The sequence below is a fragment of the Aquarana catesbeiana genome, linkage group LG03 (genome assembly GCF_042186555.1).
Source record: "Aquarana catesbeiana isolate 2022-GZ linkage group LG03, ASM4218655v1, whole genome shotgun sequence".
NCBI classification, from domain to species: Eukaryota; Metazoa; Chordata; class Amphibia; order Anura; family Ranidae; genus Aquarana; species Aquarana catesbeiana.
Window position 1 is genome coordinate 48,478,564 of NC_133326.1, and position 13,518 is coordinate 48,492,081.

Genomic DNA, 13,518 nt, shown 5'->3' on the forward strand with positions numbered 1-13,518 from the left:
ACTGACTTAGCACGTTTTAGTCACACACCGCACACTGATGATGAATAGAGTCCTCATAATGTATATTGTTTATGTTTCCTCCATTACACACCAGACCCTTCACCTCACCAATGTGTTCTGCCCAACTCAAAGTCACTGCGTCCTACCGGGTGACCCCTTCACCCTTCCCTGACAGGATGTCCTAACCATGTAACCTTCCTCACAGGAGGCACCAGTCTTCCCAGTAGCCACATTACTGGTGATGACTAAAAGTCCTCATAATGTATATTATTTATTGATTAATAAAGTCCAGTGTCCTCCATTACACACCAGACCCTTCACCTCACCAATGTGTCCTAGTCAGCCCAAAGTTAGACCTTCACCTTACCAATGTGTCCTGCCCGGCCCAAAGTCAGATCTTCACCTCAACAATGTGTCCTGGGCAGACCAAAGCCAGACCTTCAACTCACAAATGTGTCCTACCTGGCCCAAAGTCAGACCTTCACCTCACCAATGTGTCCTACCTGGCCCAAAGTCAGACCTTCACCTCACCAATGTGTCCTGGTCGGCCCAAAGTCAGACCTTCACCTCACCAATGTGTCCTGGTCGGCCCAAAGTCAGACCTTCACCTCACCAATGTGTCCTCCCGGCCCAAAGTCAGACCTTCACCTCACCAATGTGTCCTCCCGGCCCAAAGTCAGACCTTCACCTCACCAATGTGTCCTCCCGGCCCAAAGTCAGACCTTCACCTCACCAATGTGTCCTGGTCGGCCCAAAGTCAGAACTTCACCTCACCAATGTGTCCTGGGCGGCCCAAAGTCAGACCTTCACCTCATCAATGTGTCCTGCCCGGCCCAAAGTCAGACCTTCACCTCACCAATGTGTCCTGCTCGGCCCAACTTCAGACCTTCACCTCACTAATGTGTCCTGCCTGACCCAAAGTCAGACCTTCACCTCACCAATGTGTCCTGCCCGGCCCAAAGTCACCGGGTCCTACTGGGTGACTTCTTCCCTTAAAGGATTTCCTAACCGTGTCACCTTCCCCGCAGGAGGCACCAGTAATCCCAATAGCCGCATTACTGGTGGAACTGGAGGTCCTCTGTACCAGCTCAGTAACCTCAGTCCTGCCAGAACCCCTCATATCTCCACTCATTAATATTTACAGGGCCCGTTCAGTATTAATAGCCCCCCAAATGCAGACAGTAGACACACGTTTTTCGCAAAATGGTCAAAATGCACCAAAACGCAGAAAGTCGAATGCCCAAAAAGGTGCAGAAGCTTCTTTGGCGTGTTTGCAGTGCATAGGGCAGTCCACTCAAATGAATGCACTGTGCTACAGCCGTGGCCAAAAGTTTTGAGAATGACACAAATATTAATTTTCACAAAGTCTGCGGCTTCAGTGTTTTTACATCTTTTTTTCAGATGTTACTATGGTATACTGAAGTATAATTACAAGCATTTCATACGTGTCAACGGCTTTTATTGACAATTACATTAGGTTTATGCAAAGAGTCAATATTTGCAGTGTTGACCCTTCTTTTTTAAGACCTCTGCTATTTGCCCTGGCATGCTGTCAATCAACTTCTGGGCCACATCCTGATTGATGGCAACCCATTCTTGTATAATCAATGCTTGCAGTTTGTCAGAAATTGTGAGGTTGTTTTTGTTTACCCGCCTCTTAAAGATTGACCACACGTTCTCAATGGGAGTCTGGGGAGTTTCCTGGCCATAGACCAAAAATTTTGATGTTTTGTTCCCCAAGCCACTTAGTTATCCCTTTTGCCTTATGACAAGGTGCTCCATCGTGCTGGAAAAGGTATTGTTCATCACCAAACTGATCTTGGATGGTTGGGAGAAGTTGAAGGATGTTTTTGTACCATTCTTTATTCACGGCTGTGTTCTTAGGCAAAATTGTGAGTGAGCCCACTACCTTGGCTGAGAAGCAACCCCACACATGAATGGTCTCAGGATGCTTTACTGTTGGCATGACACAGTGCTGATGGTAGCGCTCACCTTTTCTTCTCTGGACAAGGGTTTTTTCCAAATGCTCCAAACAATGGGAAAGGGGATTCATCAGAGAAAATGACTTTACCCCAGTCCTCCGCAACCCAATCCCTGTACCTTTTGCAGAATAACAGTCAGTCCCTGACGTTTTTCCTGGAGAGAAGTGGCTTCTTTCCTGTCCTTCTTGATACCAGGCCATCTTCCAAAAGTCTTCTCATCACTGTACTTGTAGATGGACAGACATCTGCCTGCTGCCATTCCTGAGCAAACTCTGCACTGGTGGTAGCCCGATCCCGCAGCTGAATGAACTGTAGGAGACGGTCCTGGCGCTTGCTGGACTTTCTTGGGCGCCCTGAAGCCTTCTTCGCAAATGCAGTGGAAATGTTTTTTTATGTGATTAAGTTCATTTTCATGGCAAAGAGGGACTTTGCAATTCATTGAAAATCATCTGATCACTCTTCATAACATTAAAGGGGTTGTAAAGGTAAAAATTTTTTCACCTTAATGCATTCTATGCATTAAGGTGAAAAAACTTTTGACAGTACCGCCGCCCCCAGCCCCCCCGTTTTACTTACCTGACGCCTCGAATCTTCGCTGCTCGTGCTCGTCATCTTCATTGCAGCTCAGCCTGGTCGCTGATTGGCTGCAGTGGATTGATTGAAAGCAGAGCAGCCATTGGCTCGCGCTGCTGTCAATCACATCCGATGACGCGGCGCGCCGGGGGGCGGGGCCGAGTGATACAGCGAGCGGCTATAGCCGCCGGCTGTATCACGGGAGCGCGCCCGCAAGCACTCACCACCGTGCGAGGGAGCTCGCATGAAGGTGGTAAATGCTTGCGGGGAGGAGCTGAAACAGCCGCCGAGGGACCCCAGAAGACCAGGTTCGGGGCCACTCTGTGCAGAACGAGCTGCACAGTGAAGGTAAGTATAACATGTTTGTTATTTAAAAAAAAAAAAACCCCTTTAATGCAAGCAAATGCTTAGGAAAAATGCACTGCAAATTAATGTGTCTGCTCATAAAAAAACCCAAAAAACTGCATGTCAAAACACGCAGATTCTGGTGTGAATGGACTCCTTGGTTTACACTAGTGCAATGCGTTTGCTTGTGCATGTTGTGGTATCCAGCAGCCTATTCATTTGAATGGACAGTTGTACCCATGAGAAACGGAAAAAGAAGTCCCTGAACCTTTTTTTAAAATCACGCCGCACCTAACCGCATGATGCTGTGACACCATGCGGCTTAGTGTGCATGAAACCACACCGCAGGGGCTAAGGAATGGGGGTGCTATTAAGAATTTATGGCACCCCACATGTCTGTTAAAGAGCAGCATGGCTACTTTTTACACTGCGCAGGTGAGGAAGGCACACAATTATGCACAGGTTCCTGACCTGCACTAGTGTGAACCTAGGCTCAGGCTCCGTTCACACCGTGCAGATTGCCATGCGTCATGTGAAGGGCGGCCCCTTTCAATTCAATGAGCTGCCCTGCGTACGAGAAACATGCAAAATAAGTGACTGACCCTGTTGCAAAATTGCACCACACCGAGCCACGTGGTTCCGCAACACCATACATTTTGGCATACATAACAATGCGTGTGGGTGCCAGTAATTATTATTGGCACTGCCGCACATTTGCTAAAGGGCAGCGTGTTTCTGTGCATGTTGGGAATATGCACAATTTTGTGTGCGTTCCCTACATGCATAATGTGAACACAGCCTGAGGCTGGATTCACACATATGCAGTTTTCTATGGAACACGTTCTGTAGTGCAAATCTGCAAAATGCAAAAAGCACTAAAACTGCATAGGTGTGAATCAAGCCTAAGGCATTATTTATTTGTTGTTTGTTTTTGCATTTACATTTTTTTGCAAGTTGTATTTACATGCATTCCGGTACATTTACGTGTGAAAACATCCAGCATGCTGCCCTTTTTTTCTTAAATGCACATGAAAGCTCATTGAAATCCATTATTTTTCCTGCATATGTGGTCATATTGCATTTAAAAATGCGCTCAGCTGCATCTGCTGTAAACAAGTCTGGATGCAGTGGGATACATTTTTGAATGCTGCATTGTAAACATGTAGCATTTTTTTATTTATTTTTTAGCAGATTCGAATACTGAGTGAAGGCATCTGATAAAGATTAAAAGATTGAATTGGTTGTTTAGGGTTGGCCTCGTAGTTTTGGTAACTCTGATGGTGCCCAAACACTACACCAGTGTCGGCTGGTGGTATATTTTTTAAGGGGGGGGGGGGGCCCAATGCGTCCGCCGAAACCCCCCCCCCCCCGGTCGGTCAGTTGGCTGGGTCTGCACTTACCCCATCTAGGTCGCAGGCTTCACCCTGCGCCTCCTCCTTCCTTGGCTTCACGGCGGCGCGGCTTCCCCTGCGTCTCCTCCCTCCTCGGCAGCCAATAGTATCGCTTCTCCTCTCGCTTCCAGAGCTGGAAATGGCCGGGAGGAGAATCAGGAAGACAATAGCGAATATTAATTTGAAAAAAAAATCAAAGGAAAACTTCTGCTGAATGGACGATAAAGATGAATGTGTTTCTCGCCTGAACAGTTTGCACTAGGCATATGTGGCAAAACGCGAAGTTATGTGCAGGGCTCAAAACATGGAAATACATATGTATACAAACTAATGTACACTGTGCAATGATCACAAAAACTAATAATAATGAAAATGAGATGTGAAATTCACACCCAAACTAAAGTCCATGTGCCATCATACAAAAGTTGTTTTAAAACATAAACATAGCAGTCTTTAAATAAACGGTGAAAACATTTTTTTTCTTTTGAAAGCCCATGGCGTGTGAAACACACTCAAAAACTTCACCTGGTGCCAAAAAAAAAATGTGCACACACATAAAGAGTGAAACACAAAAAAGTGCAACAGGTACACAAGCCCTCTAAAATCAGAGGACCTTGCCCTGAATCCCCCGGGGCGTTAGGTTCCTGACGGGGACAAGGGTACTTACACTATGTCCATCTGGCCGAAACCAGACGGAACCCTTTCTCTGGAGGGACTGCCGAAACAGACCCCCCCCAAGTACTCGGTGGGGCTCCCCCAAAGGGTGACCACATGAGAGAGGGCGAACCAAGCCAGAAGGCCATGTCCATAAATGGTGGAAAACAAATTGTGTAAATAGAAGTGGGATTTCATGTGACATCAATGTTGAGGTGAGGACACAGCCAATAGAACCACCACCGGTTAGTGAGGAGGCTTAGCAGAGTGAGAGGACTCAAATGGGCATATGCTCAGTGAGTCAACAAGGCTTATGATGCAACCACCAAAATATGGGACCTCCACTTCTGAGCTCCAGATCAAGTTGTAAGGCAATCCAATTGGTCAAGAGATGTCACCAAGAAGCGGTCTTCAGAAGCAACCAACTTGTCAGACCAAATCCTCTCAAGTGTTCAAAATATCATGGCCTGTAGCTCCAGACAACAATGAACAGGTGTGTTGACACTTTTCTAATGACTCCAGATAACAGCGGCCAGCAAAAATGAGTTGAGTTAAGCTATGCTATACTGCAAGCTGGACAAAACGAACGAAAAACGGATTCACTTATGTCCATTGAACAATTTATCAATCAAAAATTTGTCATTACGTGATGGCAAAATTGTTTGCTCTCACGACTGTGTGTTCGTTTTTTGAAAATGCATTCAAACAATTTTTTGACAGGTGTATGGCTAGTATAAGGCTAGGTTTAGATGTGCATCTAAACCCACAGCAACTCTGAAAAGCGATCCATGTTTGGATCACCTTTCAGAGAAGACAGACAGGTGATGAGGAAGCGATGCGACACCTTCTCACATCCTGATGTAAACCCTATTTTTGCCAAACAAATGCGCAGCAACCGCATGCATTGCAAGCAGTTTTGGGGCGTTTGAGACTCTTTCCCATTAACACCCCTGCTGCCCACCGTCTGTGATGCCTGTCGCCTAGGTGAAGCATTGCCCGCCATAGATGGGGTAAGTGCTCCAGACCCGACCGAACGGGGGTGTGGTTGTGTGTGCACTGTTTGCCGCCCCCCCCCAAAAAAATACCACTAGCCGCCACTGATGGGGGCCCCAGCTCTGTATCATTCATAGATGGGGGGGGGGGGGGCAGCTCTGTATCATTCATAGATGGGGGGCCCCAGCTCTGTATCATTCATAGATGGGGGGCCCCAGCTCTGTATCATTCATAGATGGGGGGGGGGGCAGCTCTGCATCATTCATAGATGGGGCCCCCAGCTCTGTATCATTCATAGATGGGGCCCCAGCTCTATATCATTCATAGATGGGGGGCCAGCTCTGTATCATTCATAGATGGGGGGCCCAGCTCTGTATCATTCATAGATGGGGCCCCAGCTCTGTATCATTCATAGATGGGGGCCCCAGCTCTGTATCATTCATAGATGGGGGCCCCAGCTCTGTATCATTCATAGATGGGGGGCCCAGCTCTGTACCATTCATAGATGGGGGGGCAGCTCTGTATCATTCATAGATGGGGGGCCCAGCTCTGTACCATTCATAGATGGGGGCCCCAGCTCTGTATCATTCATAGATGGGGGCCCCAGCTCTGTATCATTCATAGATGGGGCCCCAGCTCTGTATCATTCATAGATGGGGCCCCAGCTCTGTATCATTCATAGATTGGGGCCCCAGCTCTGTATCATTCATAGATTGGGGCCCCAGCTCTGTATCATTCATAGATGGGGCCCCCAGCTCTGTAACATTTATAGATGGGGGGCCCCAGCTCTATATCATTTATAGATGGGGGCCCCCAGCTCTGTATCATTCATAGATTGGGGCCCCAGCTCTGTATCATTTATAGATGGGGGCCCCCAGCTCTGTATCATTCATAGATGGGGGCCCCCAGCTCTGTATCATTCATAGATGGGTGGCCCAGCTCTGTACTATTTATAGATGGGTGGCCCAGCTCTGTATCATTCATAGATGGGGGCCCCAGCTCTGTATCATTCATAGATGGGTGGCCCAGCTCTGTACTATTTATAGATGGGGGGCCAGCTCTGTATCATTCATAGATGGGGGGGCCAGCTCTGTATCATTCATAGATGGGGGGCCCAGCTCTGTATCATTCATAGATGGGGAGCCCAGCTGCAGATTCCTGTAAGCAGTGTAGGGGGGGGGGGAGGCATGCACATGCTGTACAATGACAGGTCATAGAATAGGTGAATGAGGCTTGTATGTATAGCAATGTATACACAATGCTCTTAAGGGGTGTAATTAGTGTTGCTAAGCAAGCAAAACACTTTCTATAAACCTCTGTCACTCTCATAGAATCTTAGCGAATCTCAATGTCATAACCTTCTCCCAATGTGACAGACAGATGGGGTGGAGCCTGTAGAAGGGAGTGGAAAAAAAAAAAGGTTGGAAACTTACACGACTTTCCTAACTGGCCTGCCCACTTTGTCCCGTGTACAGGTCATTGTGTCTTCAAAGGACAGGTCACAATCTGATACTCTAATCATCGGTCACATGCAGCTATTCCTACCAAAGCATGTGATAGAGAGCGATCTGATATCGGGAGCTCGGAGAGGATACACACATGTCTGTCTGAGATACTGCGTCTGTTCTAGGGGCGTTTAGGTGAATTCCGTGTATTGCAATTAGAAATACAAATTTCTAAAGTGAAAATTGTAGCAAGCTGGAATGATGTCGGGGAAGTAAAAGCCTCGGGTTCACACGGCTTGGGATCCAACTTGTGAGACCGCAAGCCGCGTGATATGTGAATCCTATCAATAAGAGCTGTCTTAATTAGCACCACTGAAGTTGCTCGGACTTTAGAAAAGGTTCCTGTACTACTTCAAGGCAACTTACACTCACCGGCCACTTTATTAGGTACACCTAGCTAGTACCGGTTTGGGCCCCCTTTTAACTTCAGAACTGCCTTAATTCTTAGTGGCATAGATTCAACAAGGTGTTGGAAACATTCCTCCGAGATTTTGGTCCATATTGACATGATAGCATCACGCAGTTGCTGCAGATTTGTTGTCTGCACATTCATGATATGAATCTCCCATTCCACCACATCCCAAAGGTGCTCTATTGGATTGAGATCTGGTGACTGTGGAGGCCATTGGAGTGCAGTGACCTCATTGTCATGTTCAAGAAACCAGTGGTGAAATGATTTGAGCTTTTGTGACATGGTGCATTATCCTGCTGGAAGGAGCCATCAGAAGATGTGTACACTGTAGTCATAAAGGGATGGACATGGTCAGCAACAATACTCAGGTAGGCTGTGGCGTTTAAACAATGCTCAATTGGTACTAAGGGGCCCAAACTGTGCCAAGAAAATATCCCCCACACCATTACACCACCACCATCAGTCTGAACCATTGATACAAGGCAGGATGGATCCATGCTTTCATGTTGTTTACACCAAGTTCTGACCCGACCATCTGAATGTTGCAGCTGAAATTGAGACTCATCAGACCAGGCAATGTTTCTCCAATCTTCTGTTGCCCAATTTTAGTAAGCCTGAACAAATTGTAGCCTCAGTTTCCTGTTCTTTGCTGACAGGAGTAGCGCTCGGTTTGGTCTTCTGTTGTAGCCCAACTGCTTCAAGGTTGGATGTGTTGTGTGTTCAGAGATGGTATTCTGCATACCTTGGTTGTAATGAGTGGTTATTTGAGTTACTGTTGCCTTTCTATCATCTCGAAGCAGTCTGCCCATTCTCCTCTGACCTCTGACATCAACAAGGTATTTTCCTCCACACAACTGCCACCCACTGGATATTTTCTCTTTTTCGGACCATTCTCTGTAAACCCTAGAGATGATTTTGCATGAAAATCCCAGTAGATCAGCAGTTTTTGAAATACTCAGACCAGCCCGACCACGCCATGTTCAAAGTCCCTTAAATCACCTTTCTTCCCCAATCTGATGATGGGTTTGAACTTCAGCAAGTCATCTTCACTACGTCTAGATGCCTAAATGCATTGAGTTGCTGCCATGTAATTGGCTGATTAGCAATTTGTGTTACCAAGCAATTGAACAGGTGTACCTAATAAAGTGGCCGGTGAGTGTATATCAGACTTATGCCTCAAAGTAGTACTCAAGTCGCCTGGAAGTCTCCTGGCAAAGTCTCCCCGTAAGTCGCACGATTTTCAGATCGCGGCAGTGTGAATCATGCTTCAGATTATGGATCACAGGCAATGTCCAGTCCGTTCAGCAGGGGATCTGTGATCAAAACTGGAGCAGAACAGGATGGATGTCACTTTTGTGACATGTGTGCCCGTTTAGTTTTTCCCACACTCATACATTTGCAGACCCATGATGGCTCTATGGGCAGCCAGATGTAAACGGACCTGTTTAAAGTGGTTCTCCAGTCACTTTTTAAAGAATTAAAACATTAATAATAAGACCCTTACCTTTCCAGGGATCCAGGGCTGTACTCACCTTGGTCAGTTCTTCACCAGTCTTCCAGTCCCTGAAGCCGCCATGCTGAGTGCTTTACAGCCGGCTCCCCACTGTGCATGCAGGAGCCACGCTGCACTGTGTGAATGGTCCTGCACCCTCCTTGGACCTGTAACATGTCCCAGAAGGTTGCAGGCAAGAAGGGAGAGGGCCAACTACTGGTGTCAAACTCAATTTCAGTGTGTTCATCAGCATTATGGTTTCCCTCAAAGAGCCAGTTGTACCTGTAAGGCCGCGTACACACGAGCGGACTTTTCGGCAACAAAAGTCCAACGGCCATTCCGGCGGACTTTCGTCAGACTTTTGACGGACTTCCGACTGACTTTTGAACGAACGGACTTGCCTACACACGATCACACTGAAGTCCGACGGATTCATACGTGATGATGTACGACCGGACTAAAATAAGGAAGTTGATAGCCAGTAGCCAATAGCTGCCCTAACGTGGGTTTTCGTCCATCGGACTAGCATACAGACGAGCGGATTTTTTTGACCAGACTCGAGTCCGTCCGAAAGATTTGAAGCATGTTTCTAATCTAAAGTCCATCAGATTTTCGACTGGAAAAGTCAGCTGAAGGTCCGATGAAGCCCACACACGATCGGATTGTCCACCAGACTCGGTCCGTCGGACCAGTCCTGTCGAAAAGTCCGCTCGTGTGTACGCTGCATAAGACTGTGTAAAGTGTATCTATTTTTGATCATATTAAATACTTGCCTCTGTATTAGATTATTACTGGTTTTAGTAATAACCTAAAAACGATCACTTTGTAAAACAACCCATTCAGTATAAAATTGAAATGAAAGGCAAAACATTTTTGTAGATATAAAAAAAAACATTATAAATACCTTTTTTTCCTCTTTTATAAATTATCACATTCCCTCTGTTCTCAGTTGCATAAGAGCTGGGGGGAGGAAAAGCAGGAGCACACTGAGCTTCCAAGTGAATGGCTGTGCAGGGGGGGGCGTGTCAGAAAAAGTCTGATCATTGGAGGGGAGAACACTAAGTTCCCATGAAAGATCATTCAGTGAATCGGATTTGGCCCGGGGGCTACGTCTAATCTATCACCTTTGGATCCATAAAAACAGAAAACAATTGATTTAGCCCCGTTCACACCAGTGCCACTTGTCATGCGATTTTACAGACTTTCTCTCTGTACATTAAAAGCGGGTACCAAGTGCAGCCTCATATGTGCCCATCAGTGCAACCTCATCAGTGTCCATCAAAGCAGCCTCATCAGTGCCCATCAATGCAGCATCAAAAGTGCCCATCAGCACAGCCTCATTAGTGCCTATCAATGCAGCCTGATCAGTGCCCATCAATGCAGCCTCATCAGTGCCCATCAATGCAGCCTCATTAGTGCCCATCAGTGCAGCCTCATCAGTGCCCATCAGCGCCTATCAATGCAGCCTCACCAGTGCCCATCAGAGCAGCCTTCTCAGTGCTCATCAATGTAACCTGATCAGTGCCCATCAATGCAGACTCTCCAGTGCCCATCAGCACAGCCTCATCAGTGCCCAATAAGGGTCTCCAATTGCATTCTAATCATACCAAATTATCTGAGCAGACTGCAGTTCCTCTTTAAGCACCCATTCACATTGGGCCAATTTGGCATGCGATTTGCCGGCAATGGCACCGTCCAAATTTGTGCCCCTGAAGTCGGAATGTATTGCTGGTTTAAAATTGTGCGAGTTCAGCTGAACTTGCATGGTTTTTAACCTGCATCAGTGTGAACCTGGGCTTAGTGTAGTCAGCAGGATGGGTAATAAAATCATACTGATCTATGATCAGAAATGACACATTTCTTCATATGTCAGAAGGCAGCATTAGGCTGGGTTCATACCTATGTGAATTGGATGTTGCTTTCCCCGCATCCAATTTGCATAGCAGGAGAATGTAACCGGCTCTCTATGGAGCCGGTTTACATATCTCCGGTGCGGCTGCGGAGCGCACTACACAGAAACACTGTGCGTCTTTGGCTCTGTTTCAGGGCCGAATTCAGGCAAAGATTCGGTCCTGATTCATCCCTGAAAGGAGAACAGGGATGTGCAGCGTTCCTGTGCGATCTGCGGCCGGTTCCAGTGTGAACCGAGCCTTATACCGCGTACACAAGACCGTTTTTTCCCTTAGCATAAACTCTGACGGTTTTTTCGACGGAGTTCCGACAGAGTTCCGCTGAAACGGACTTGCCTACACACGATCACACCAAAGTCCGATCATTTAGAACATGATGACGTACAACGGGACTAGAAAAAGGAAGTTCAATAGCCAGTAGCCAATAGCTGCCCTTGCGTCGTTTTTGGTCTGTCGGAACAGCATGGAGACGAGCGATTTTCCCGATAGGAACTGATTCCGACGGAAAGATTTGAAACATGTTCTATTTCTAGGTCCATCAGAATTTTCGAAAGAAAAAGTCCGATGAAGCCTACACACGATCGGAATATCCGATTGAATGATTTCGTCTGACCTTTTCTGCCGGAAAGTCCGGTCATGTGTATGCGGCATTAGACATACAAGTAGCTATGAAAGGTTAACCACATATACAAGCAGACACTAAGGTATTAAATGCCATTGATTCCAGAAGCACCAGCCTGCAGATATTGAGCTATAAAGGGTTAACCATATATGTAAGCAGCAGTGTACATGTGTACATTGAAGCAGAGAAGAAAAGCACAGTCCTCTCCTAGCACCAAGGACACAGAGGGTTAATTACCAGAGTGGTCCCTATTCAGATAACAGGGAAATAGGCAAACAAAGTTGGAGCACAGATAAGCTGCTGTGTGAGGTTTGCAAGGAGAGACAGTGAGGAGGATTGGTATTTTACTCTCACCTCCTCCAGGATATGCAGAATGTAGCCGTTCTGCCGAGAAAGTTCCGCTCGGCGGATAAGTTCCCCCCTGCCTGCGCAGTAGGATCCGGCGGAAATAGCCGAAGCGGAATAGCTGAAAATCAGCTGTACACGGCGCCTGTAAGAAGGCCCCTCGCGCGCTCGCTTTGCTCGTCACGCTTCGGGTACGGCCTCGCTTCGCTCGGGTCTTTTAGATTCCCCCTCTAGGTCCACTTGGATGGTGGGGAAGGAACCTGGACCTAGGGCGCAGGCGCTGTGTACAGCTGATTGAAGTGTTTGAGCTTTGGCTATCTTACGGCGGCTGACAGTAGTTCGTACTGCGCAGGCGCTGCGCCTGCGCAGTACAGGGGGGGAACTTATCCGCCGAGGGAACTTTTTCGGCAAGACACCGGGTCTGCCAGCTAAAGCCACAATCTGACCAACCCTGGAATCACAACACAGGAGAAGAAGCTGACAAGTTCTCTCTCTGCTCTCCTGTCTGTGTGGAGGGGGGAACAGTGAGCACACGATGTGCTCTATGTGAGAGACGCTGCTTTTTCGCGTGGGCTATATTCTGGCCTAGGCCGACGAGGCCTAGGCAAAGTGCCGCCCTAAGCCTGGGCCTTGTCGGCCTAGGCCAGAATATAGCACTGACCTGCAGCTTTGAAATCATGCAACTTCAAGTGAAGTTGAACAATTTCAAAGTTGGATTCTGTTTGAACAGAGGCTTAGACCAGATTCTAATAAACACTGAACCAGCCAGGGTGGGAAATTATTGCTCATCAATTAACAACATCAAGATGATTTGGTCATCAATTTGATCACATTCCAATATAAGCTTGCCTGGTAGAAACAGAGATAAGATCGATATCTTACAATTGTATCTTCCAACTATAAATCAAATTTCACTTTCCCATGTTACATAGTTGCATAGTTAGTAAGGTTGAATAAAGACACCAGTCCATCCAGTTTAACCTGAGTGAACACCCACAATTGTCCCCTCCCCACACATTGAGTCCCATCAAGATGCCCATCCACTAGATTATTTATTTATTTATATATATATATATATATTTAAGGTGCCCATGTAGCACCATCAATCTACGCAGCGCTCCACACACACCCACACCAGTCCCCACCCACAAGGGGTCTGCAATCCAGGGTCCCCAACTCACACCCATACACCAGGGCCAATTTTTGGACAAAAGCCAATAAACCTACCAGCATGTCTTTGGAGTGTGGGAGGAAACCGGAGTACCCGGAGGAAACCCACGCAGGCACAGGGAGA